The sequence below is a fragment of the Fukomys damarensis genome, unplaced genomic scaffold (assembly GCF_012274545.1).
Source record: "Fukomys damarensis isolate Sample0158 unplaced genomic scaffold, DMR_v1.0_HiC HiC_scaffold_16, whole genome shotgun sequence".
Classification (NCBI taxonomy): Eukaryota; Metazoa; Chordata; class Mammalia; order Rodentia; family Bathyergidae; genus Fukomys; species Fukomys damarensis.
Window position 1 is genome coordinate 79,834,560 of NW_022900928.1, and position 23,973 is coordinate 79,858,532.

At 40.7% G+C, this 23,973-nt stretch overlaps 1 protein-coding gene and 1 long non-coding RNA gene across 4 annotated transcripts in view; one reads left to right on the forward strand and one right to left on the reverse strand.

Moving 5' to 3' along the window:
* Ntm (neurotrimin) overlaps positions 1–23,973 on the forward strand; it is a 953,915-nt gene that overhangs the window by 573,091 nt on the left and 356,851 nt on the right. The window lies entirely within an intron of this gene.
* The window catches only part of LOC104874831, a 64,136-nt gene that overhangs the window by 7,285 nt on the left and 32,878 nt on the right, over positions 1–23,973 (reverse strand). The window contains exon 3 of the long non-coding RNA XR_783888.1: positions 23,146–23,209. This is a non-coding gene — a long non-coding RNA (uncharacterized LOC104874831). The remainder of the gene's footprint in view (positions 1–23,145; positions 23,210–23,973) is intronic.

A 23,973-nucleotide genomic window follows, 5' to 3' on the forward strand; every position in this document is an offset into this window, starting at 1 on the left:
GAAAATAAAAAAGCATTTGACGATGCTCTTAGTGTAACAGTATGTCTCCCTTATCTTTTTTCCTTAGCCTTTGAAATAGACAGTGGCCTGGAGCCTTCTCGGCAGATGGACCATGTTTGTGCCTTAGCCACTTAACAGCCATTAGCCTAATTCCGTACACTGAAGCCAAATTAAATAATAAGTAAGAGCCTATGAAAAGCCGGTTTGGAGACAATGTTACTGCCTTTCACTTGACAAGCTTCTCTGAAGCAGATGCTCCCTCTCCAGCCTATTAACCTGGCCCAGTGAATAAAAGGTCTTTTTAACAGAAGCAAAGACACAGGCACAGAGCAGAGAAGTCTGCATGCTAAAGCTGAAGGGAGGTCACAGCTTCTTAGTGATACTTTATAAATGAGCCAAATTATTTTTAGGTTGTGATATCTCTGATGGGTGGGTGCTTCACCCCTATTCTATACATACCATTCCAATAAATTCTACCATGTTACATCTCAATCCTCTAGAGTAGAGAAAAGAAAGGCAACTTAAAGTTACTTTACTTTTGTTGTTTCTATTGTGTAGATTGAAGGTTCCCAACTCTGGGAACACATCGACTTCTTTGTTTGCAGCCACTATTGTCAATTTGGAAAGATCAGCGAGGAGCCATTCATTGCAGTACCTGGATAGAAACCACCAAGTTCAAGTTCCTCCTGCTGCTAGCAAGGAAGAACATGGGGCAGAGAAGTCAGGCATCAGGAAGAGACCACATGGTCTGTTGTCGTGGCAACATTTTTTGATATTACAAAAATAATGGAACATGAGGTGTCAAGCTTTCCAAAAATAGAGGCATAGTATATTTTTCCAAATTTTATAAGATATTTTTACAATGTATTCTAGGACTAAAATTGAGATCTAGCTTCCTGGTTACAGGGATGGATGTGGTATCTAAGGCTGTTTGAATGGCTGAAGCCAAGTATGTGTGACTTTGTGTGCATGCATGCATGTGTCTGTTAGTGTTTACACAAATAGTATTGAGCACAGTTTTATACAGACCACTACATTTATCTAGAGGTATCCAAATAAAGTAAAACACAGTAAAATAGTATATTAAAATCTTCAGGGAAATAGACAATGCATATCACCCAATCTAAAGGAAAGAGCTTTCTTTAGGAAAATCATTTTGTTAAATTACTGATTTTACATGGTTGGTTTTCTTTGCTATTACAGTATGAAATTTGGTTGAGGCTTTGCACCAGACAAAATTCAAAATACCCTCATGTCCCCATCCTTCTATAGAGCATTGATTTACTTTCCAGTGAAGAAGGATGAAGAGAAAAAGGAAATTTTTAGAAGTTTAAAAAAACAAGGAAGAAAGGATAAGATCAAAGCTGACAAAAAGGAGCAAGGAAGTAAATGTTGGGCCATGAAGAGACGATTGACCTGGAAAGTGAGTCTGAAGAACCATGCCACTCTGGAGGGTCGGAGAAGCCAGCCCATGCTGTGCTTGCCTGAGCCAGCCACATTTTCCACATGTAGGGTGGACAAGATGAATCTTTTTATGTATTTAATGGCTCCTATTTGAACTGCATCTTCAAGCACTGTTTCCCAGATCTAGGTGCCAACGGGGCTGTGGTTTAGGATAAGACCATTTCTCCTCTCAGAATCACCTGGTGAGCTGGTGAGCTTCCTCCTTACACCGGATGTCCTCCTAGAATCAGAGTCCAGTGGCTTGGGGACACTGAAAACAACACTGGTTGCTTCACTCACTGGACATGGCAGGGCAGCGTAGACCTACAGGATTGGGATGAGGTAGGATCAGTCTGCTGCTCTAAGCCAGGCCCTGCCATGGCCTACTCTCCTCCACCTCACAGCCCTGAAGCTGCCACCAGGCTTCACCTGGATGTGTTCAGAAGCTCTGGCTTTTTGAAAGGAGACGATCTGGCTCCTTATGTGCTTCACCAAGTCCACATTAGGCCGGCAAACATGGAGATTCTTCTTTTTCATCAGCCTCTCTCAGGATCCTGTGTGTTTGATTGAAATGACTTTGCCCCATAGTACCTGGCACAGGTATGTGTTCAGTCAGTTTTTATAGGACACGTTGTTTTTCTAAGTGCATCCTTCATATGTTTGTTATGAAAAGTTTTAGGAAGCAGAGATAAGCCAAAAACAAAACACCAGTTAAAACCATCTGTAATTTACCACCCATAGTTCATCATAGTTCGTCAGCTGCTATCTTACACAGTTGTATACTTGATATTTTTAATTTACAAAAAAATAAATATGTTACACCATTGTTCATAAGTTATACATGTATAAGAACATCCTTTCAAATTATTAAATATTTTATAATGAATATTTCACTACAACAAAATATTCTATTTTATAGATGGATCATCGTGTATTTAAGTAATAATCTTCAGTGATTGGAGAGGTAGGCTGTTTCCAAATGTTTTGCTCTTGCAAATATCATTCAAATGAACATCCTCACTGTGATGTATTCATTCACAGCTATGATTGTTTCCTCATGCTGCTGGTGGTAGCTAATATGAAAACAGCCACTGATTTTTGACACCTGCTGTCAGTTTTCCCTTTGCCTAGGTGCTCTAACCTTGCTGCTGTGTTAGTCAACTTGTTTCTTGACTCTGTCCACTTCTTATCAGCACTTGACTATTATAATTCTGTTGCTGTGTCATTCTTTTAAATTGCATTTCTCTGAATAGTAATGTGTTTGGACCCCACCCCCTCCACATACCCTGATGCTTGGCTGTTTGGTGGGTTTTCCCTCTTCCTTAGACACATGGGTCCCGGTTGGGCTCTGGAATATAGAATATGACAACTATTAAACTTTCTTTCTTCTTGGAGAGGTGTCAGGGAGAAAATATACTGAGTGAAGTATGTCCGAAGTAGATTTTAAAATATAAGGGGAAGAATAAAGATGACCAGAGAGACCCACTGCTCACTGAGGGCAATGACAAGTTTTTTAAAATGACAAAAACTCAAAAGATATATAACTGATAAAAAAGAAGGCAGTTTCTTAGGAAATCTACTGATGGGGTGAGAATCTTATGCTGACTATGTTTACGGAGAAAACCTACTTCTCCTCTGGACTTACTTCTGTATCCCATTCCCCAAGCTCCTCTAAGACTCAGTGACACTGGAAGTTTGTATTAATGCCCCCACTAGGGACATATCACTAGCTTAACTCTATGATACCAAAATATCCTTCTCCAAAATATAAAGTTCATGTTCTGGCTTTTAAAAATAACAGCAGAAAATGAGCATGGGAACACTTGGTGAGGTCTTAGAATCCTGGAGCAAGGCAGCCGCTGAAGCCTGTTCTTAAGATAGCTCCTCCTTGTCTTCCTGAATTATTTACAGAACCTGTGGGGCAGAGGCTGAGTGAATGCACTTCCTCTCTGAACATGCTCAAGAACTCCCAGGGCCAGTCGGGGAAGCCAGTGTCTCTTGATTGTCTGATACCTGGTGTCAGGGAGTCTGCCATCGATTTTCTTTAGAGCAAACCTCTTTGCAAATGCCACAAACCTACATTAGCTAGCACTATAGAGACCTGGTCAGAGCCAGGCAGAAAGAGCAGGAATGTCATGTGCTGATTTCTTCTCTGCTTTTGGACTGCTGCTTCTTTCCTCTTCCATACGGGAGTGGTAGAGAGAAGGCAGAAATCTCCACATCTAAGGCAGAATAGTGACCTCTCTAGCATTTGGAAGTCTTAGTTATTAAAAATACAATTAGAGCCATCCACATTAAAAAGGCATTTGGGAATGCAGGGAAATGGAAAAGGACTATGAGCTTGATGTTTAGATTGATTTCTTCTCTACAGAGGTGATTTTAGCAGGCTTTCCCAGACAGTTCATGATACTTTATCATTACTTTGGGTCTCAGGCTATATTGTTCAGTTGTGTTAAGCTAGGAAAGCAGAAACCTCACAGGTTCAGCTCTTGCAGATCACAGATTCCCTTCCTATCTGGGTGCAGGTGGGATGGTCCAGCTGTAGGGAAACTGTCCATAGGGACACACCTTTTTTGCTCTGGAGCCCTGTGATCACATTCACAGGTACTATCTCCTTTTCTGTTCCCTTATAATTTGTGCTTTTCTTCTTGCCTAATATCTCACCACCAATGAATGGAAACTGGGCAGGGGTGAATGGTTTGTCTCTCCCTTCTCTCCAAGATCAGCCATCACCTACATGGGGCAACATCAGACAGAAGCCAAGCTAGAAAGCCTTGAGTCATGTAGTAAAACATGTGCTAGACTTGGAATAGGAAGACACATTGCATTGGAGTCTCTGTTACTAACCAGCTCTGTATCATGAATTGATTTCCTTAGCTGCATAAAAGAGTGAACACATTATTCAAGCATCTACTTTGTGGCATCTGTGCAGTGTCCTAAAATTGTCTCATTTTATCCTGTATGTGTTTGTCAGTTTTTTGTTGCTGTGACGGAATACCTGGATTAAAAAAAAAAAAAGAAAACAATTTAAAAGGAGGAAAATCATGAATTACTTTAGTTCACAATTTCAGAGATTTTAGTCCATGTTTGATTTGGGGCCTCTGATAATGGGGAGCGTGTGGAGAGTAAAGCCCCTCATCTCAAGGCAGCAGTGAAGCAGAAAGAGGGAGAAGGGGCCTTGGGTCTCCCTATCTCTTTTAAAGGCCTCCCCCAGTGACTTCGCTTCCTCCTGCCAGGCTCTGCCTCTGAGTTTCCACCACGTGCAGTGGTGCCATGGGCTGGGCACTGTGCCTTCCCCACCTGAGCTTTGGGAGGATGTTTAAGATCCGAAGCATAGCACTGCTTCTCATATGTGAAGTACAGAATACTGTCCCTAATTTACCTACTGGATAACAGATTTGTAGAGCTATAAGTTCAAATGTACTACCAGGTGGCCATGCTAGGATTTAAACACCAGATTTTTGTCTGTGCAAATCTTGCTTTCTTTTCAAGATGTTGCAGATTCTTTTCTTCACAGTGTTGCTCTAAGGATCACATAATTATAATATATATGAAAGAAGAAAAAAAGTCTAAGCAATACTTGGGAGTGTTATTATTGTTTCTGTATTTCAGTCAGTTGTCTGTGGTGAAAAGGCATGTTTGCGAAGACCCAGGCTTTGAAAAGGAGTGACACAATTAGAGTATTGAGGGCTGGAGGGACAGTTTCTTTCCATTCCAGGAAACTTGCTCGCTTTCAGGTTTCCTGTAGCTGGTCCACTTACCAGCTGGACATCTACCCACAGCCCTCTTGGACCTCACTGCCCAGGACTGCAGAGAACAGTACACAATGGTTCAGGGTGGGCTGTGCTTTCTCCTTAAGTTCATTTACTCATGCTAAAATCCTTGTAAAATGTCTCCCTACACAACACAGGATGCGTGTGTTCTTAAATGCTGGAGCGATTTATTTTATTGTCATTTATTCTCATAAACAATACCAATAAAAATATACAATAAAATAAAGATAATAGGTGTAAGAATATTAACTTGCTATCCACTAATTTCAAATGCCCACTGTTTCTAGATAGCCCACTCCTACCCTGGAATGTTTTTTAATAAAAAGATTAATTGATGACCTTTTCCTATTTTCCTGATCTCAATTTCTAGGACAGGCAGTTTTAATCTTAACATGGGATATTTGAGAATTAGAGAAATGTTCTAAGGGATTTAGGATGGATGGATGGAAAGATAGGTATAGATATCTGGAAATAAGTGTGTATACTATAGATATACATTAATATTAATAAAGAAGCTTCTTTTTTTGGCTTCACACAGAATGCTTAAAGATACTAGAAATTTTGATCTAGGAATGGAAGCAGAAGAAGCCGCAGGCTTCATGGTTGATTGCTTTTCTGATTGGTGCCATAAAAAAAATGCATTAGAGAGCGAATGTTTGATTTAAAGAGCACCTAGATGCCTACACCACCTCTGTTTGTTTTCCTTCCTTTAGCAAAAACCTTGTAAAATTTTTATGAAGCATTAATGGATCCAAGATTTTCTCAAGCAAATTTTATGAGGTGAGCTTAATCCCACACATCCGACCCAATTTAGCAGTCTTTAGAGATAAAGAACATAAAAGTGCTCAGAGTACCGTGGGTGCTCCTGTGCTAGAGGGACAGAGGCACTGGACAGGGAAGGAGCCTTTGCTTGCCACAGGCTGGGAGATGAGTCACACACTCTCCTAGGTGGGAAGGGAACCCAGAGGAGAGATGCCTTGATCACAAAGAAACCACAGGTGCCAGCCAAAACTGCAGCTGTTAAATCTGAACTTGTAATTTAGCACTGACTTTAAGAACTTTCCCCATAGAACTGTAGTCATCATTGAGAAAAATCACATTTAGCAAAAACAAGAATTCCTTTCTATCAACAGCTTCCACTTTGTCAAATTGAAATCAATTGCTTTAATCTAAGAGCAGCATACACATCCACCCCTCCTTTCCTTTTCTTGGTTTATTTTCTATATCTGAAACAGAACTTTGAAGAAGATAAATTAAATTTTGATGTTGTGTTGATGAGTCAAATTGCTCTTGATACAACTTTTGACATCCTGCAAAACAAGCCATGCGATGTCACTATAAAAGCTGGTGAGCAGTGGGCATTTAGAGGAGCCCACTGCTTTCCTGTGTGTTCTGACTTTTGTCCTACCATGGGCAGTTCATCTCACTTAATGTGGGCATTCTATTAAATTGATGGTCAACATAATGGGGAATGATGTCTTTTGGAAGAAAAACAGTACCCATAACCTAATAAGACATCACAATGGCTGGTTCAAGAATTGTGACACATCTAGAATTTTACTATTTTTAGGCTATATCAGTTAGCTTTATGTCTCTATAATAAAATACTTGAGGTCATTAATTTATCAAGAGAAAAGATTTCATTACAGTTTTGGTGCCAGAGCTTTGGGGTGTGGTGAGGCAGCACATCTGGTGAGAGCACACAGCAGAGCAGAAGTGCTCCCCTCCTGCCCAGGGAGACAGGGAGAGTGGAAAGGGCTGGGGTACACAGTCTCCCTTGGTGACATGTTCCCAGTGACTTGAGACCTCCCAGTAGGCCTCACCTCTTAAGGTTCTACTACCTCCCAATAGCACAATCCTGAACACCAAGCCTTTAACACTTTTGGGGAACACTTCTCCATCAAAACTCAAGTTAGCCTGCCACTATTTCAAGAATACTAGCAAAAGATACAAAATCACAGGGTCACAGACAATGAGCTCCACATGACTGGAACTTCAAGGTGATGTATATGGTTTGTTGTATGCTTAGGTGGCTTGTTTCACAGCGGAGTGTCTCCAAGTTTAGCAAACCCAAATTTTTCATAATGAACAGCGAGCAAACCTGCTTGGCAAGGAGATATTATCTGTATCAGACTTGCTGTAAAAATCTTCCTTATGTCACAGAGGGAGATAATGTCTCTGTCTTAGCATTATTCACTATAGAAGTACATTTGAAAAGATAGCCCATGCTTGTGTTTGTGCTTGCAAAAGGTGCAGTAATATAAGAGACCCATAAATAATTATAAAGAGCTGCCTCCCTACATTTCCTGTTTCCCTGAAGATGAATTGAATCATGAGCATACCATTTCATCAGCTATTCTGGTTGGGTTGACAGAGGGTTGTATCAAATCCATCTAGTTTATTTTATCCAACATTTAATTAAGGTCACTATCAATGAGACTCCAGCTCCAGGATGACACTGTATCAGTATTGAGCTCAAATTTGTCCCCTTGGTTCCCAGATATCACCAGATGAACAAATACCATAAATGACCAGAGTCCATCTAAGAAAGTAAGGGGAAAGTTTCCTTAAGTTTCTATTAACATGTTCACGTATCTAATGCATAAATGCAGGTGATATGTATTAGAGATTATACAAACCCTACATTGGCTCACAAGAAGAAGGTCTAGGGCATTTCTGTTGTCTGTAGCATTCTTGGTCAGTGAATTAAGGCTGACCTGAATGCTTTCTTGGGTGAAGGTTGTGGCTTCTTAGGTACTTGAAGGTTATTTATGAGTACCCTGTGGTGTAAAAAGTCAAAGGATGTTCACAAGAGCAACATGTTAATGCCAGGCCACACAAGAAGTATCTCTAGGTTATCTGTAGTACTTCTGGTGATCAGTGCCATTTGTAATTGTTGGCTCCAGCAAATAGTATCTCCTTCCATCCAGGATTACAGATTGATCCAATGTGGTCTCCTTGATGAGTGTTATGATTTAGTTTATAGTTGCATTGGAATAATTGAGTTTCTGTTCCTGTTTTCCCAGGGACTACCTGACCAAAATGGTTCACTTTATACATGGGCCCCACATTTGTTGATTCGTCCATTTGAATTGAACGCATAAATACTATTTGCTTATTATTTTATATAATACAATGTAACATATTTGCATAGCATGTATGTTATATGAAGCATTTTAACTTATTTAGGAATTATTGAAAGAATGCAGCATGATGTGCTTTGGTTATATCTAAATAGTGTGTGATTTTTGATAAGGGACTTGACCATCTGTGATTTGGTATCCTTGGGATCCTGAAGCCAATCCCTGGAGGACACTAAGTAACAACTGTATATTCATATCACCAGTCACAAGGCATTTGTTTTTCCCATGACTGTGACAACAGGGTAGGAAAGACAAGCCAGGATCCTGATGGGGCTTGTGACAGTTTACCTGGTGCCATCCCCAACTGACTGTTGTGATGAAGTACTCTGTAAAGCTAAAGGCCATGGCAATTGAATTGTCAGAACGGTCAGGGGCGAGTTGGCAGACCCATCGGTCAGGCGAATGAAGGTGTCTGCAAGTGAATTGAGAGAGCTCGCCTGGGTCATCCTCCTTACGAGAAAGTTTGCTGAGATGATTCTAGGAGAACAAAGATCAGCCATATCCATTCCTTCCCATACCTATGAGGATCTGAGCTGTTCCTTCTCAGTGCCTGAGTTTTGCTCAAAACCAATGTGTCACAAAATTGATATGTGACACCCAGCATTTCTACCCTCATCCTTCCCAATCATCTCCCATTTTTACCTGGACCTTTTATCCAGAAAGCTTGGTACAAGAGAGTCAAGGGTTATAAAACACAGAGAGATGTAATTTCCTCCCTCTCTGGTCTGAACAGGGCATTGTAAGGGGATTTGGACAACTATGTACTCAACCAAGTAGTCATTATCTTTTTGATTTAGGACCATGTCAATCTAACAAGAGAGTCCAGGCTGCTGAATCATTACCAAGTGCAAATGTTTTAGGTGGCCTTTGACCCTCCTCTCCCAGTTGGACAATCATGATGACCTGCAGTTGCCATTAGAGGAGGGAAAGAACACCATTTTCAGAACTGGTCATGGATAAATTCTGTATTTTGAGAAGTAGTTTTTCTATTCTTACCTTCATTTATTTTATCTTATTCCCTATCTAGGAAGTGGCTGGCAGGAGATATTTTCTTCCATAGAATAGTCCAAAATGGGAAATGTTTCAGAGACCAAAATATCTTATTAAGCTGTGTGGATCGGCAGAATGCAAGGGAATTAGAGTCAGAAATATTTTTGATTCAGTTTTTCCAAGAATATTCCAATGTTCAGTGACACAGAATGCCTGATTATAGGGTGAATGGAAGTCCATTAAACATGTGAACTATGAACCTTTCATTAATAAATCTCTGTGATGAAATAGGCACAGACAGCACTATGAGACTGCCAATGCTGTGGAAACCCAAAGATGACCCATATCAGGGTGGCAAGAATAAGTAGATTACATGTGAAGTGCAACCCTGTACCCTGAAACATGTTCACATGGTTAGGCATCATTAGTAGCCCTGAAACAAGGTCAGAAATCAGATGGGATCAGCTTTCTAGCTGCCGAGGTAGTGTCCCATGCTGTGGGTCTTCTCCCACCATGAGACAAGGACTTGGTCAACTTGTGGCAGGAGGTTATCAAGTCTGAAATCCAGAAGTAGCCCCTGCATTAAGACAGAAAGTTCTCTTCTCTGTGCCTAGTCTAGCAAGGTAGACATGTTACCACATCTGTTGTCATGATGGAGTGAGGCATCAGTCGTGTTCATTAAAGTGGTGTAGGCCCCTTCAGCAAAATGATTCCCACCAGAGTCATGACAGAGCAGGCCTCAATGTGGTATCTATGTAAGAGACCAGGAGGTGTGATTAGAAGCTGGGATTAGTTCCCAAGAGTAATGGAGGGGTATCTAGTTCTTCAGTCTAAATGTTGCTAAATGGCAGGCCAAATAGCTAGGTCATTGACCATAGTCTGCAGATCACTTAATGTGTGATAAGTCTCCTCAAGGAGAGTATTGGCCAGAACCATGCAACTTACCTTGAATTCTACCCTAAAAGTGGAATGGCCATATTCATGTTTGTTTCTGTTCTGTTGTGAAAGATTGAACAATGGCATAGTAGGGGATACTATTGAGATAGGTGCAGGGTTTTAGGGGAACTCCTTTGAGCTGAGGACCCCCTTTCATCATAGCTTTATTTCATGTAGTAAACTTGAGGATAAAATTTCCCCAGAGGGATGGCTGACACTTTAAATACGAAATACCACTGAGCTAGGAAATCTGCATTCTTGACAGTGGTTATAGTGGGCTCTTCCATCTTGATAGTCACTGGGTCCTAGCTGTCGGTGTAAAGACAGGGAGGATGTGAGAGAACATTCAAAATCAGAGAGCAGGTCACAGGCTCTCAAAGACTCCAAAGGTCAGGAGCCCAATAACACGCTAACAATTGTTTTTCAAAGCAAAGGCGCAGTCGTACTTCAGTTTAACTTACTTATAATTATTTATTTATTTATTTATTCATTATTTTGGGGGAGAAGGCTGGGTTTGTGTTTGTGTAGGTAAGATGGCTGTGGTTGTGTTTATCACCCAATATGGAGTTAGTGAATGGAAACAAAATATTCACAGAATGCTTTTGTTTGTGAACCAAATTGTTTGCAAACAGAAGCATATGTGAACTGAGGTATTACTGTGTTTGATCACCATGGCAGGTAGAGAGAGTCCAAAACCCCTAGGGTATACCTCTGGGTGGAGCTTGCCTTGCTTTGCCAGAGTATTTAGTCAGGAAAATCATCAGTCTCAGACTGGCATCTCAGCAGGGACATTAAGGTTGTGGGGTTGTAAAAGTAAAGAACATGCCACAGGTTTCTCCTACATAGCTAGGAAGCTTACTTGAATGCAGTTGATATATAAGGGAATGTGGGAAGTCAAAGCAAGGAATCTCCTTTTTCATTTCCATTAGCCAAAGAGTCTTCTAAGGATCCAGACCTTCTTTGCTTGAGGGGCTGGAGAGACAGCAACTCTTACTGCCGGAGAATTGGATATAGTAATGCTATCTGTGTAATCTAAAGAAAATTTGCTTGGCAAGCAGTCCAGTGAATTTTGTATGGGTTTAGCAATCACCTTTCCCTGTTGGTGAACATCTGATATTCTATCCCACATCATCAAAACCAAGGCTTTTAACTTGCTAACCAATAGGCCATCATCTGTAGAATAGAATCTTTGGACATCAGAGAGTAGGGGCCCTAGTAGTAATTTCTAATCTATCCTCCCTGTGACACATAACTGGGGCTGTCAAGAACACCACCACTTCTCTACCTGCAGGTCTTACTAATCAAAAGGTTCCCAGGGGGTGTGGTGGCGCATGCCTGTAATCCCAGCACTTGGGAGACTGAAGCAGGAGGATTGCTGTGAGTTTGAGACCAGCCTGGGCTACAGAGTGAGTTGCACGTAGTCTCAACTACATAGTGAGACCTGTCTCAAAAAACAAAAAAAACAAAAGGTTCCCTTTTGCCACTTATGGGATGTGAAAACGCAAGTATATAACACACTGATTCTTATCATTGATGGAGAAGCAATAACAAAATCACATTTTATTGGCTTCAAGTACCCAACACAAAAAATCATCCACTTTTTACCCCTCCTGTGAGCCTTGCTCAAACCCCACCATCTGAATCTGGGTGGCTCTGCACAGTGTGAAGGGATGGGCTGGTGACTTTAGTGTCTGGAGTCAACATATCCATGGTGTTCTGAATCCTCTCTTTCTTGAGGTTTCCTGGCATACTTACATGAGTGCATTTATCCTTCACTCCCTTCCGCACAGGAAGACTGCACCACATCCCCACACCTAGTCATCCTTGTCCTTTAAGTAGCTGAGGTCTGAGTTGAAGGGGTGGGAAAGTTTAAGGAGTGTAGAGGTGGAGAGCAGATCCATGACAATAAGCCTATACCTACTGACATTGCTTACCCTCAACCAAACACATTTTTAATTATTATGGACTGGATTTTGTGCCCTCCCAAAATACATGTGTTCAAACACTAATGCCCAATGAGATAGCATTTGAAGATGTGGTATTTTAGAGATAATTAGGCCATACAAGTGGAGCCCTAATAATGGTATTACTGCCCTTATTACAGGAGAATTAAGACTGCTATCACTCTTTCTGCTGTCCATTAAATAAGGACATATATGCAAGAAGACAACCATATCAAAATCAGGAAGAGAGTCTGCACTAGACACTGGATCTAATGGCACCTTGATCTTAGACCTCCTGTCCTCTACAACTGAAAAAAATAAGTGTTTTGATTTGTTTTAGCCATTCCACCTATGGTAATTTGTTAGAACAAGCCTAAGATGCTAATGTTTTCAGTTCACTCAAAGTTATACATACACGTGTACTTACACATTTATTTCCATTTTGGGGCTCATGAGCTTAGCCGCTACAGCTCTATTGTGACATGGTAGCATAAGCATGACGACATTATCTCCTCCTCCCACCCACAGTAGTGTAGGTAACAATCGAATCACCCCTCCTGGGACTTGTTCACTCGTTCCCATTACCATTCAACCTTCAAAACACCATTAAAAGGTTGGGTAGTGGGGACCTTCGTTTACCAGTGTACAGTAACATTTGGTGCATAATCTCAGAGAAAACAAGACTTTTGGGTCAGAGACCAAAGACTTTATTTCTAGAGCTCAGCACATAGTGTGAGATTCATGCTCAAATCAGCACCCACATCCCCAAACCCACAAGTGTAGTGCAGAACATTCCAGGTGGCAACATGGATTTGCATTATAGTTCAGAGATTCTGAGTTTAGGGAACTTGAATCTGTCATAGTGAGCTCTAAGCAAATCTACTCAACATCCACCTGAGAGAGTTATCCTTGTTACACTGAGAATAAAACAACAACAACAACAAAAACATGTCCTCTGTTCTGGATGGAGACACTATCACTGTTTTCCAGGGTGGTTGCTCTACACATATCTGTGAAAATAGTTATAGGAAAAACAGAGATGGCACTTTCATAGTCAGGGTTTGCAAGAGAATAGATTCAATACAGGACACATAATTTATATGATTATTTTATAATATTCACCCAAAAAGTCAAATGCAGAAGAGCGCAAGAGATCTAACCACACACCAAGGAATCCAGCCAAAGTCCTGGATCACAGAGCAGCACAAGTCCTGCTGAAGGCATAGAGTCCAAGGCAATAGCCTCCATAGTCCAGCCTCTGGCCTGGAACCCACAGCAATGGCTCCTGATTGTCTCTATTGAGGATCTACACTGGGAAGGCCTAAGGTCAGTGGTAGAAACTATAAAACCTATACCAGTGGAATGAAGGAATGAAGGATTTGTGCCCCAGGCTAAGGGATCTACACTGGATCCAGGAAGTAATGCTTATAGCAAAAATCAGAGCTCCCTGGAGGAGAACAGCAGCCCTTCCCAGAGACAGCGAGAACCCAAGTTCAAATCAGGAGCAAGTTCAAATCTGTAGCAAGCTTCTCCAGGAAAATCAACAGCTAATAATCTTCCCATCCAGTTCTCTTTTTATGCTGTTGACAATCCTCAGGTTGGTCTTGCATACCCAGGCCACGTTGAATCAGTTCAGCTGGGTGTTCCAAGTTGACCATTAGTCAATCCACCAAGATACCCATGGAAAACTTGCATATCCTTCTAGACGGATTCCATGCAGAAGCACCAGACAGGTGACTGCTTGGGCTTTGCTCCTGCTTTGGTAGCATCCTTTGATTCTACTTAGTAAATCATGCCCATCTCTGGACCAGGCATGGAGTATATAATTTCTTCCCTGAAAGGGGCTGCATAGGCAAACATAATAATTATAGCTATACTCACTATGTGCGGGGCCTTTTCCAATTAAATTCAATGTACCCCCTTATTTAATCATCTACATGACACTTAAAGGTAGATGCTGTTGCTACCATTCCTACATTAATATATCAAGAAACTGGAGGAGAGGGTGGGGCAACAGCGCCAGGGCTGTGCATTGGCCACTTAGGCATATGCTGCTTTTACTAATGTGATTACTGAACAGTGTCATAAATACAGTGATTTTAAAATATAAAAAGAGATCACCTAAGAGGAGTTTCTGGGCCAGACTGAAGAGCTATCCAGAGAGAGACACCTAAAAACAGCTCTGAAGGGTGAGTGAGTCTTAACCAGCTGAAGGTAGAAGAGAGTTTCCAAGAGGGGAACTGAATGTGCAAAGGTCCCAGGGTGAGTTGCATGCTCCTGATAATATTATTTACTCTATCATTTACTCTAAGGCAGTATGTTTCTTTGGAATGAGTTAATTTCTAAGACTTCCACCGGACTTCTAATTCTCAGCATATTTTAAACTGAAATACTACATACTTTAATTGTTGAGATGGCCTGCAAGCCTTTAAAATGTCATCAGAATAAGCCAAGGAATAATGGATATAAAAATTGAAATCCACAATTACTGAATTTGTTTTGATTTATGTAGAACTCATAGACCTTGGGTGGAAGTAGAGAAATCAAGGTGAGCTACACATGAGATTATGGGAAATAAGAAGAGGGGGAAAAAGATTCAAAGCCTAGGAGAAATTTTTTTTTACATTATAGCTTCTTTGATAAACTCTCTTTATTATGGGACTCTGTTAGGATCACTTTTCCTGTGTTCAGTAGCTTATCTTTCCATTGCTTCCAACCTCCAGCAGCAAGGAGAGGTCCCCAGTTTGTGAGGACTTGCTTAGTTACATCTGTGTGCCCCGCACTCACCGTCCCCACACGCATCCCACATTTCCCTACCCAGTGTCACCAGAGTGAGCATACCCTGTGATCTGACAGGTCTGAAAAATTGATGTCCTCCTACTAAAGGAGAGTTTAGGTTTTGTGGTTCAGCAGGATGCGTTACTCTTGTTGACCTTAACCTTCAGAGGCACTCAGGCATTACGTGAGATCAATAAAACTTCCCCTGGCCGATCTGTGAGGACAGAAGGCTGACAGAGAGTGATGATTAGGAGGATAGGAAGGAAAGGACAACTCTTCTGTAACCTGGGGAGGGAGAAGAGGGCAGTGTGATGTGGTGTAGGGGCTGCTGGTGTGAGGATGGGACACAGAAAGCAAGAGAGGGTTTTAAGAAGAATAAAATCCAAAATAGCAATGGAAAATGAGGGTGTGACTGAGGGATGAGCAGAGAGAGAGCAAATACTGACGGACAGAGGACAAATGAGGGTCATGCACAAAGGAGAAGTGACAATGGAAAATGCGTTCAGCAGTAGAAAAATCATGCCCTATGAAGGGTCTTATAGGGCTCAACATCTTCCAGGAAATGGGGAACAGATTACTAAATAACTGGTAGAGAGAGGCAGAGAGAGGAGAAGCTATAGTGAAGGAACAGTCACTGGAGAAAGGAAAAGGGACATTCATGCTTGAATACCAACTGCCTGCTAAAGGGCATCTGCACATTATGTAGTTTATTTATTATAGTATTATTATTATATTTTGTATGACAAGTGTTTTATATTGTCAAAGGAAATTATGAGGTAGAAATTATTATCCAGTTGCTGAAGATGAAGGACTGGTTCTTAGGGCTCTGAACCTGTGTCCTTTTCACCTTGAAGCTACCCCCAGAAAGTGAAGCATAGCAGTGATTTGTTCATTCAGAGGTGTTAGAGCAAACTTTAATGAACTATAGATAACCAAAGGGGGGCTGTGTCTGATGTTTTGAATCTGCCATGGCTAGCATAGTAAACACTACAGAAAAGATGCTAAAATGTCTGTGGAAAGAAGGGAGAGATGGAGCTTAGGTGGGGTGGGAATTAACCTGGGAGGAAGGGAGTGAGGAAACATATTCGGGTATACCAGGAAGAAAAAACTTGCATTTGTGTGTGGGTGGCAGTATAAGGAAGAGCATTTGAAACTGAGTTAGTACCATAATCAGAAGTACAGAGTTCATGCTTGTGTGATAAAAGAATGACAAATAATTCAGGCAGTGAGATTTCAGACTGAAGAAAATAGTTGGCAATAAGATTTCTAAAGCAGAATAGGTCCTTGTTCAGCCAGCCGTCTTCATTGAGTGCCTAATATGGATAGGGCACTGCTAAAGGGCATAGGAAGCATCACTGCACAAGGCTGATATATCCGGCCGCCTTCACCAAACCCACCTTCTGGCAGAGAAGGCGATAGCAAATACACAGTACAGTACGCAAAAAGGCTCCCAGTGGGTGGTTTTGAGCAGAGTTGGTAGTATGATGTGACATGTCTAGACAGGACCTCTTTGGCTACTTTGTGGTGGCGGGCTAGTTGCAGGTGATCGATTAGGAGGCTTCTGCCCATTATTTGGCTACAAATGATGGGAGGGAGGTGGCTTTAAAGTACATACTGCCTAGGGCCAGATTCTGGATGTGATTAGCAAGAAGAATCAATGAGACTTGCTGACTGATTATATGAGCGCAAGTTAGAGAAATAAGGAAGTCAAAGGTAACATTAAGGGTTTTTATCTGAGTTGCTAATATGTAAAATGGGATATGATGTGGGTGAAATATGTTTATTGGAGAAGATCTAGAGTAATGTATTATGTTAAGGCTATATTTATTATATTAAGATACAATAGCTATTAAACATAAATGTAGAGTTGTCAAGTGGGCAATGAGTATAAATGAGGGTGGATTTTAAGAGTGTCTAGGACAGAAATTCACACTGGGGTGCAACTGGCACAGATATAGTTTTTAAAATCATGAGATTAGAAGAAAATGCCAGGTAGAGAAACAAAGCAGGAAGGTCTCAAAACCATGTCTAATGGCTTGAAACTTTATTGTTTGATCCGTGGGAGAGTATTGATGTTTTTTGAGAATTAGGGTTATCAAAGGCTTGGTGGGACTTGTTTTGCTGGTGCTTTTGTTTGCCTGTTTAAAAACAGATGCCACTCTGCAGGTCACATAGAAAGTGACTTGGAAAGCAATCTAGGGACTGTGTTACGTGCCATGTGAAGGAGGATGAAGACCAACCCCAAAGAGAGGCAGTAGAGCAGAGAGAAGCAAGGCGAGAGGCAATAGTGACATGGACGAAGGGACAAGGCAGCAAAACCCATTTTCCCCTCATTTAGTTAAAAAGAGATACCACCAGATCAATAGAAAAGGAAACATAACTTAAGCCTGAAAAAAAAGGTCTTTGTTCTCCTCTCTCTGTGTACCTCCTCCCTCCTTTCCTCTGTTTCCCATCTCTATCTCTGCTCTCCTCCCCCCTCCTCCTCCTCCCCTCCCCTCAGGCCCTTCTCTCCCCTACTTGAGGCAAGGCTACAACTTGTAATGCTTTGCTTCCTGGGGGCATAGCTGACAGCTGTAGGGAAGCAAAATAGAGACAGACTTTCTGCTATTTCAGAAAACCAGTTTCTGTCTGAACTGAGTAGGGTATGAGGCCTGCTCTTCTCATTAGCTGCTATGTGTCCCTAATTTGGGAGAATTTTTGAGATAAACAGAGCTGGTACATTCTGATAGAAAGATAGAAATGTTATGGCTCCCCAGAGTTCCTTGGCTTTTTAATTGTTTGCCATCATCTCCCTTATGTAGGAGTAGATTAGAAATAACGTGTAAGTACCAAGCCATGTGCCAAATGAATGGTAACTAGTATTTTACCAACAAAAATGAGTACAGTTTAAAATCTCTTTTATATATTTTGTCATAATGTACTCTTATCATGATCTTGTGAATTAAATACACATTTTTCTTCCCATTTAACTAGGAATAAAGAGCAAAATTCTAAGCAGGCTCCACTCACAGGGAAACAGAACCAAACATCAAGCCAGTTTGTAACTGACATCTGTGTCTGTAAACAGGGACCATGTTGCTGAAGACGTCGGCGCCTGGTGTCTAGAGCATCCTGCCCTACATTATGTTTTATTGGAGTATTTTCGATCCTCTCACTCAGTGCCGTCCACACAGCAACTGTGTCTTTGAAAATATTGAGGGTAAAGTTTGGCAGGTGATCACCACCATCCAAAATCCTTTCTCACTTGGAAAAGTAGGCTTGAGGCCTCACCGAGCAGAATCAAAATGGCTGCTCATATGTTTCTTATCCGGGAGTCACCCTGTCTGACCCGCTCAGTGTTTGTATCTTCCTGACTGTGCTGTACTTCTGTGTCCTGCCTCACTGTCCCTGTGTGCTGTAGTAGCAATGCAAAGGGTGTTTGAGCTGTGGGGCTACCTGTTGGGTATTGAATTAGTCTGCTTTCTTTTATTACAATGAGATGTTGAGGCTGTGTACTTTGCACAGATCAAAGATCCACTTATCTTTCCATTTTGGAGTCTAATAAGCATGGTGCTGGCTGTGGTGGGGGCACTCTGGTTTTGTCAGTTTATCATGGGAGAAAGGAGAGGTCACTTGGCAAAACAGAAAGCAAGGGAGATACTTGCGAGGGGCTGGGCTCTCTTTAATAACAACCCTCTCACTTAATGTAACAGGGGTCACACAAAATTGATATCAATTCTGTGAGGAATCTTTATGCTGAGCTCCATAATGGTTGTATTAGTTTTCATTCCCACTAACAATGTAGGAGGATGCCTTTTTAACTACGGCGTGACAGCATTTGCTATTTTTTTTTTTTATTTCTTGATGACAGCCCCTCTTTCTGGAGTAAAGTGGAATCAGCATTGCTTTAATTTGCATCTCTTTAATAACCTGAGGTGTTGAACGTTTTTTCTTGTATTCGTTGGCCACTTGTACTTCCTCCATAAGGTGTCTATTCACTTAACTTGCCCATTTCTTGACTGGGCCTTCAATTTTAGATGGTCTAATTTTAAAAAATTCTTTATATATACTAGCTATTAGTCCTAAGTCTGAGGAGTAGCTGACAAACATTTTTTTCCAATTTTGTAGGATGTCTGTTTACTCTCCAATTAATTCATTTGCTGTAAAGAACCCTTTAAATCTGATATAATCTCATTTGTTGTTGGTATGGAGAGTTCTCAGAGAACTAAAACTAGAAATTCCTTATGACCCAGCAATTCTCCTTCTAAGTATCTTCCTCAAATATCTTAAGACATCCTACTACAGCTATACCTATATAGTGATATTTATAGTAGCACAATTCATAATAGCAAAACCCTGGAAAATACCCATCAGCAAATGATTGGAGAAATAAGATGTGGCATCTAGATGTAATAGAATACTACTCTGCTGTAAGTAAGGACCAATTTGAAACATTTGTAGGAAAATGGATGCACCTGGAAAATACATTGAGTACAATACATCAGACACACAAATTTGAATACATATGGTATCTATCCTCTGAGTAAGACAAGGTACAAACTAAGAGAAAAATAAAAGCAGGATAGAACAATACAAGAGTATGGATCTCTTGCAGATGAAAATGGGTGCAAGGGACCAAGGGTGAGGGATGAAGACAAGAGGATAGACATATATATCAAGTGAAGATACACTAGGTACAAGGTCCTAATAACATCAATAAATATGGGCATCATACGCCATAAACATGAACTAAGATTAATAATATTGACAAGAATGAAAAGGGGGAAAAGGGAACTAGAAGAGGAGGAAGAGGGGAGGGGGAGAGAACTACAAAATTAAGAAAGCTGTATTCTGTACATGTACCAACTCCCCAAGATGACTGTTAAATGTACTAATAAAAAAGTGACAGCAATTATGTTAGGGGCAATAAGTGGCCCACCTCTTGAAGGTTCCACATCATCTCCTAAGACTGTCACCTGAGAACCACTTTCCTGACAACAAGAACCCATTTTGCAAAACCATGCTCATGGGAATAAAATGATGCCTCATTTTTAACTATCACAAATATCCTCCCCAAATGGCCTTTTGAATTGGGCTTTTAGGCAACGGAGAACAGCCAGCCGTCCACCTACTTAATTCTTCCAGAATTATTTCCATTATATTCCCACTGACTGTTTTTCTTACTCCACTTTGTGCCTACAGAAGACCAGTGGTGTTTAAGAACTACCTGATAGATTCATTTGTCAGCAAGCAAGGTGACGCTACCACTATACCTGAAACATCTGTAATCAAAAGTAGTTAATTGCATGGCAAATACAGTACAGCAGCGGGGCTTTTAAAAATCAATTAGCGTGCAATTCGAGATTAAAAACAGAAGAGAGCTAATTCTATTTTCCATTTTGGTGGTACACCACTTAAGGGATAGGAAAACAATGGCCAAAGTCTTTGCTAAAATCTTTAATAAGAGATATAGAAAATTTACCCAGGTGTCTTTGCTGATCATGCAAGAAAGAGAGAGGTAGTTGAAGATGGCATATTCTCCAGATATCTCCATGATGCTTATTTTTTAAAATGTATTTATTTACTTATTTTTTGGTACTAGGATCAAACTCAGGACCTTGTGCCTTCAAGACAGATGCAGTGCCACTAAGCTAAATCCCTGGCCCTCTGTCACGGTGTTTTGTTTTCCTATTATCAGATGTACACTGGTCTTCTGGCTCTCCTCTGTGTGAGTTACTTGTGCTTACTCATGTTTTTTTTTGTAATTCTGTGATTTTCCTCAAAATCACGTCTTCTTGATGTTTGCTGCTTATCTAGCAACTCTGGAGAGCAGGTCCTTTAATCTGTTGTCTTTGGAGCTGATTGAAGGGAGGTGAAGTGTGCCTGACCTCCATGCCCTTTTCTATGGAATGGAGCCTCAAAGTGGATGTCAGGAACTCATGGTTTGGGGTTTAGTAGCACATGATGTGAATGGAGGCAGTTTAGACACTGGAGAGATCTAGCTCTTTGAAGTTGTATTATGTCTAATTTTGAATATTACACAAAGTAGACACTGTACACATTTTGAAAATGACAAACTATTCCCTCAGCTGAAATTTTGCTCTAACCCCAAGGCAATCTGCTCTACATTCTCTTCTTTCTATGTGTAAGGAAAGAAAGATAGCTCATATAAAAAGGTAATGAAAATAATGCAGTTACAAACTTTGTCCACACCTTGTCATGACTGAATTGTAATTGTCTTCATACAGGTCAAGAGTAAAAGCCACTCATCATAGCTCTTCTTCCCTGTGCTCAGCTGAACTCAGATATCCTGGCTGTGACATTAACTGTGTTCCTTGTCTGGCTTCTGTGTCCCATCTCTCAGTGAGCTTGTGGTGCACAGTTCATTTCTTTTGAGCCTCACCACTTCTGCACTGAGTATACTGTAACTCTAATGGTACTTCTTGGTTTGTAGTCCCAGTCTTCGTTCACAGGTCAAGCCCAGTGTCACAAATCCTCTTCAGGAGATGTCACCTTTCCCTAGCTGGGTCAAATGATACCTCCCTGAAGGTTCACATCTGCTCCTTGAGGTTCCGGGACCCTGCAGACTGAAGCAGCAGGTCCAAGGTTACGAGACTCACTAACACCCCAGCCTCACAGCTTCTGTGGCCACGAGCAGCTTTGCAGTTTTTATACCTGTCCCTTGCATCTTCCTCTATCCCTGAGCCTACTCACTATTTTTACTGCTCTTACTACAGATGCAGAATGATTGAGGGTTGAGGTAATCACTTTCCTCAGTGCATAGAGCATCAGCATCCTTGACAAGGGCATCCCTGATTCCTGAAGATACTCTCTTGTTTTCACCTTTCATCTTCAATTCTACTCCTTTATCCTTTCCTCTACAATTTCCCACGTAGATACATTTCATAAATCTCATTACATGTATATGTATTTTTTTTTTTTTCTGGTACCAGGGATTGAACTCAGGTCCTTGCACTTGTGAGGCAGCCTCCAGAACCACTGAGCTAAACCCTCGACCCAATGTACATGTATCTTTGTAAAATATGTTGCTGTTTTTTGTTTCTTCCATTTCTTTGATTTATCAGGGCTGTCTTTACAACTCCCCAGTGTCCCAAACAATTCTATGATAAACATCCCTTATAAATCCAGGTGAAATTTCCTTAGGTAATGTAACCAGTGGTGGTATTACTGGGGAATTGGACTCCACTTTCTGAATTTTATTGTCTTTTTTTTTTTTTTTTTTTTTTTTTTTTTTTTTTTTTTTTTTTTTGGTATCAAGCATTGAACTCGGGTACTTGTGCTTGCAAAGCAGGTGGTGGAACCACTGAGCTAAATTCCCCAGCCCCTGTATTGCTTTACAATGTGTCTTTGCAAGTCTCTCCTCCCCAGTATAGTACAAGACTGTCCATCTGCATGAGTCTTCAATAACTCTGTGATATCTAAGTCTTGGTTACCATTCTTAAAAGCTATGTTCTTGTGGGTAAAGTGATGTCTCTTTGTTGTATTTATTTACATTTCTCTGTTTACTCATGAGTTTGAAGTCTTTAATAATTTTCTTGCTTTTCTTTTATTGATTGATTTCTTTGGCATTTTTTAAATCAAGCTGCACATTTTCATATGGATTTGAAGAAAGAAATCCATGGAATGTGCTAGATCATGTGCCAAAGTGTTCATCTTTCCTCATTGGTTTGTAGGCTGCTGTTTTCATTTATTGTGTTTCTACATCTACATATTTCTTTCTCTGAGCTTTCTTGCCTATTGCCTTTGGGTTTGTACTAGCCTATGATACCGCTGTAGCTTTGCTACCTGGTAGAACAATTTTTCTTGCCTTCTGCTTAATTTCTTTCCAGGGTCTCTGCCTGAGTGCCTGTGTTATTTTTCTGTTCACCTGTTCTGGCAGAGCAGCCTATGATGTGGTTCTTATAGTTTTCTTAAAATTCTCACATACTACCCTGGACAGAAGTATTCTTAGCATACTTTTCTCTTTCATTTTTAGATAATTCTAGGAACTGGAATTTTTTAATTTTTTTTTTTTTTGCTTCTTTGTAAATTGAAAGGCATGGTATCAGTAACAGTTAATGAAGATATTAGGGAATTTAAAAAAATACACAATATTACAATCTCTCATTCTTCAGCAGCTCTGAAGAACTCCAAACTCACTAGAGTAGACTCCAAGTTCTCTGGAGAATTCCCCTTCCAGCGCTGTCCCTTTTCCATGCTCCATCTGTAACCAAATAACCTGGGATGATTGCATGAAATGAAAATAGAAAAGACAAAGCCAGATCTTATGTTCAGTAACCCTTTTGGTTCCTCCAGCGCTTACATTAGAAAACAGAGGGGAAATTTGAGAAGAAAACTGCTATTGTATCTTCCGGTTTTTGGAGTTGCAAACCTAGGATTCTAGATATAGGACCCCTGCTTAGCTCTTACTTAGCAGCATGTGGATCTGCTGAGCTCCTCATCATCCAAGGAAGACTCCTCGCTGGGGGTTTAGCTCAGTGGCTCCACCGCTGGGAAGCATTCACTTTCCATTGTTCCTTACTAAAGACATCACTAGCTGCATGTGGGTATGCCCTATTCTTTTAGGTTTTGCTTTGTTCATAGAGGTGACTGGTGTGGGGTAGATGTTTACCATGTATTTAAATGGATGAATAAATGGATGAGTGAATGGTATGTAATAAAATTGTGTGTGATGTCTTATTACCCTAAATATATTATTCCTTAGTGATTTTTAGGACAAGAATACTTTCTCATCTTGCTTAATGTTCCTGCATAGTTGTCCTATAGGAAATTTGAGCATTGGTCTCTGTACATGTTGGTACCTTAAATGTGAACTCACGACTCTTTATTCTCATATTATTTGTTTATATCATGAGAAGGGCACTATATTTGAGAGGTGCACAAAGATATGTATATATATATATATATATATATATAGTGATAAATGTGATAAGAGATTAAGTAATGTGAGTGTGGACCCTTGGGTCT